General features: G+C 47.0%; 1 long non-coding RNA gene across 1 annotated transcript; it reads right to left on the bottom strand.

Annotated features, from left to right (window-relative positions):
• On the bottom strand, nt 1–4090 carry LOC119060154 (uncharacterized). Its single transcript, XR_005084530.2, has 3 exons — nt 3876–4090; nt 887–1003; nt 1–201 (listed from the first exon to the last, which is right to left on the bottom strand). It is a non-coding gene; the product is annotated as an uncharacterized LOC119060154 (long non-coding RNA).
• Nucleotides 4091–4498: the final 408 nt, after the last annotated feature.

The raw sequence follows: 4498 nt of genomic DNA on the forward strand, positions 1-4498 counted from the left end.
TTCAAAATATTGTCGCCATTTTGAAACACAATATTTCTTGAAAAAGAAAGTAATCTCCCAAAGCATCTGGTAGTAGGGAACCCTTCACAAACGTGGGCCAAAAATTTAGGATCCTCTGCAGACAACACCCTTTTCTTCCTCCTTTATCACTGGATTCTCAGGTGCTGGGAGAGTGCCTGGTACAGAGTAGATGCTCGGTAACTGTTGATAGAGTTAATGAATTATTTTAACTGCAGTTGTTTATAGAGGTTAAAAAGAAAAAAAGTATGTTGTGAGGAGAGCCCTGCTTGAACCCGAGGGGGACAGTGTGGTTTGAGTTGTCTTTTATTAACGAGGTAGGGACTCCTCTCCCACTGGGAGGCGACCCCCGAGGGGGGCAGGCTCCCCAGCAGCAGGGCCAGGCCCATGCACCTCTCCCCGGGGGCCCAAGGGCAGCACTCGTTCGGGTCTTAGGAACTAATCCCCACGCTCCTCACTGTCTGGCACACTCGAGGCGTTTGTCTCTGATATGACTACATGGCAAGCCGGCAGCCTTTAGAAAACTGGTGTAAATATTATTTATACCGTTTGCAATTGGCAATTAAGTTTGTTTTCAGGCACCAGAATGGAATTTAAAATACTCGGTTAAAGTAAACCAAACGAATCAGAGGCAGCCTGCTTTCCTCTTCAAGACATTAAAAAACAAAACAAAACAAAACAGAATGCACTGCGCCACAGATAGAGAAAGGCCCGGAATGTTCCCCATCCCCGTGGTCCTGCCTCCCACTCACAAAGAGACTTGTTATGTGTGTGTGCCTGTGTGTGTGTCGAAAGAAAAGAAGCCTAGAGATCTAGCTTCTACTAGGTCTTCTCTAAATTTCTGTGCAAACTGGGCAGCTTATCTGACCTCTTCGAACTGAAGTCCTTCATCTGTTGGGAAGAGGAAAGGTGTGGCTGGAGATGGCTTTATCTGTCTGTCAGAGGCCGAGTCCACTTCCAGGGCCAGGCAAACAGACCAGCTCTCCTGTGATAACAGAGAGACAGATGGAGAAAGGGAAGGACAGAGAGAAGATGACGAATGGGTTGCTCGGAAACACTGACAGTTCTGGACTCTTCTGACTCACTGTGCACCCTTGGGCAAACCTCCTTCCTTTGTTTTTAAACCCCAGTCTCCATTTTAAAGGACTTTGACCCCTGGCTGGTGTGGCTCAGTGGACTGAGCACGGGCCTGCAAACCTAAGGGTCGCCAGTTCAATTCCAAATTAGGGCACATGCCTGGGTTGCGGGCCAGGTCCTCAGTCTGGGGCTTGAGAGAGGCAACCACACACTGATGTTTCTCTCCCTCTCTTTCTCCTTCCATTTTCCTCTCTCTAAAAAGAAATAAAGGGCAGTGAGATGGAATCTAGATTTGGGAGTAACAAACAGAATCTAGATGGCTAAGGGGTGCTGTCAGGCTGGGTTGTGATTTTTTGCTTAGAGTGCGAATACTTTCAAATAGAATACCTAGTCTAGAGTTCTCCATTACCCCCATGACCTCCTATTGTCTCCCTGGCCTTTGAAGGCCACTGAGTTTCTGTAAAGAATTCCCTTCCGGTTCTTTCTTTCTTTTTTTCCTCTCTCTTTCTTTAATTTATTGATTTTAGAGAGAGAGGAAAAGGGGGGAGAAACATCAGTTTGTTGCTCCACTTACCTATACATTCATTGGTTGGTTCTTTTATGTACCCTGGCTGGGGATCAAACTCGAAACCTTGTCACATAGGGATGACGCTGTAACTAAGTGAGCTACCCAGCCAGGGCCCCTTCCAGTTCTGAAACCCCTGATTCATCAAGTAGATGAAAAAAGAGATTGTCTAAGATGTTCCACCTTCTACCTTCTTCTTTCTGGGGGGTCTGTCTCAGAGGGCCCGCAAAGTCGCAGGAAGTAAACTGGAAAAGGGAGCCTGGGGATCGTCCCGAGAGACTCCCGGACTGACCTTGACCCTAACTGGAGCCAGCACAGGAAGTGCAGCAGGCCTAATTGGGGCCGTCCCAGCCTTCTCATGGTACTCATTTTAAACAAACTCCAGTTTGTTTAAACTGGAAACCAGTTCAAATGAGGAAACCTGAAGCACTAGCCACAGTCCTGGCCCCAGAGGATGCTGAGTACCTATCCCCAAGGTGCTCCCGGGTTGAGGAGGAAGCCGCCCCGAACACTGTTGACTCTGACTGTGAAGGAACCCACAGACTGACTGATGTGGGGGCCTTCGGCTCACGGTGGGGCCAGGAGGAAAGTGTCCTGGCTGGAGTGGCATAGGAAAGCCTCTCAACGGAGGTGGCATTTGATATGGGGCTTGTAGGCAGAGAATGAGGAAGAAGATACAAAGATGACCCCTATCTGAGTAGTTGTGTGAACCGGGCTGGAACTTTGGTTTTCTCATCTCTGCACTGGGAAGGGTGGTAACAATGCCCACCTCCTTTGTGGTTGTAGAGATTCAACTACCTGTGTGGTAAAGGATCTGGTTCATAATATATAGGGGGGGCAAAAGGAGGTTTACAGTTGTGGTACAAATAAATAATACAATAAGTCATAAATAATAATACAAGAATAAACTCTGTGTTTTGCATACTGACAACTATAAATCTACTTTTACCCCAGCCTGTATGTAACTGTGAATCACAGGCAGTGCAAAAGCATGTGTGTGGGCCGAGTTGCGAGAAGAGCCTTTAGAAAAGACAGCTGCACATGTTGACAGTGATTATCTCTGGGTGCTACAGTTTTTGGGATAATGTTTACTTTTCTCTCTATCCTGTTCTAAATTGGTTGAAGTGTTTATGGTGAACATGTTTTATTTAGATAATGGCTAAAAGGTTTAAAAAAAAAAAGCCTTGGCTGGTGTGGCTCCGTGGATTGAGCGCTGGCGGGCAAACCAAAGGGTCTTGGATTTGATTCCCAGTCAGGGCACGAGCCTGGGTTGCCGGCCTGGTCAGCCCCCAATAGGGGGCGCACAGGAAGCAACCACACTTGGATGTTTCCCTTTCGCTCTTTCTCCCTGCCTTCCCCTCTCTAAAAATAAATAAGTATAACACTAAAGAAAAAAGCAAAAGCTACTTGTGTTCTGGTACTTGAGAAAATCCAAACCTACAGAAAAGTGGCCAAAATGTTCAAAGAACTCCCATATTCACTCACTGTTAACATTTTGCCACATTTGTACTCTACATGTGTATAGACATGCCCCCACTGTTTTTTTAAGATTTTATTTATTCATCTTTAGAGGGGAAGGGGAGGAGAGAGGGAGAGAAATATCGATATATGGTTGCCTCTTGTGTGTCCCCTGCTGGAAACTGGCCTGCAACCCAGGCCTGTGCCCTGACTGGAAATCCAACCGAAATCCGCTGGTTTTCAGGCCCACACTCAATCCAGCTAAACTGAACTATACCAGCCAGGGCTCCCCCTACTTTTTGAAAGTTTGCGACGCCACTTTTTTTTTCTTTTTTTACAAAAGGCATACATTTGTAGAGTCAGCTCTCTGTACCTGCATGTTCTGCATCCTCAAATTCAATCAACAGAGATGAATAAGGGCAGTCTCTTACATAACCCAGTGCAGTAACAAAAATCAATACATTTAATGTTGATACAATACTATTACATAATATACATACAGTCAAGTTTCACTAATTGTCTCAATATTGCCCTTTATAGTAATCCCCCAGCCACACATACACACACTGCAAAACTCAATCCAAGATCAGGTGCTGCATTTCGTTTTACTGTCTTTTTAGCCTCCCTCAATCTGGAACAGTCCCCCAGCTTTTCTCTTTCACGAGAGACGTGTTTGGAGGAGTACAGACCAGTTATTCTGTAACATGTTTGGGTTTGTCTGATGTTTCCTCATTATTAGATTAATTGCATCGCTCACCGGTTGGTGATGCTGTGTCCTCAGTGCATCGCGTACAGAGGTGTGAGGCGGATATCAGTTTGTCCTCTTATTGATATTCATAAGGGCCGATTGGGTTAATATGCTGTCAGAGTTTCTCCCTCATGGGGTTACTATTTCCCCTTTTTAATCATCGAGTAATTTGTGACTGTTAACACGGAAAGCTCCCAATGTTCTTTCAATTTCATGAGACAAAAGAAAAGGCGAGGCTTTCCTTTCAGGAAATACCTATTTCTTGCTGAACACATCCAATAGGGTGCGTCGGGCTGTGCCAGCTCTTGCCAATAAAGTTACGTGAAAGCGCACCTTTCCAGAAGGGCGGGGGTGGTAGGCCGCAAGGCATTAAGGGAATTGTAGTCTTTCTGGGAGCTCACCACAAAATGCCGCCCTGTCGTCTCCCAGAGAAAGAGCCAGAAGTTGAAAAGGGAGGGCGAGAGGGCCGCCCGCCCGCTCTGGGCGCGTTGAATCTCGGGAAGGTAGTGCGCGGCGGCGCTCCGTCGCGCCCCACGCGGGGCACTGGACTACCATACCCGAGAGGCCGCGCGCGCGGGGGCCGGGGAGGCCGTCCGGGCCTGGAACAAATCAAATCGAGGGAAAGAAACTGC

Source organism: Artibeus jamaicensis, unplaced genomic scaffold, assembly GCF_021234435.1.
Source record: "Artibeus jamaicensis isolate MK-2021 breed Jamaican fruit bat unplaced genomic scaffold, CSHL_Jam_final contig_233, whole genome shotgun sequence".
In the NCBI taxonomy this organism is placed as follows: Eukaryota; Metazoa; Chordata; class Mammalia; order Chiroptera; family Phyllostomidae; genus Artibeus; species Artibeus jamaicensis.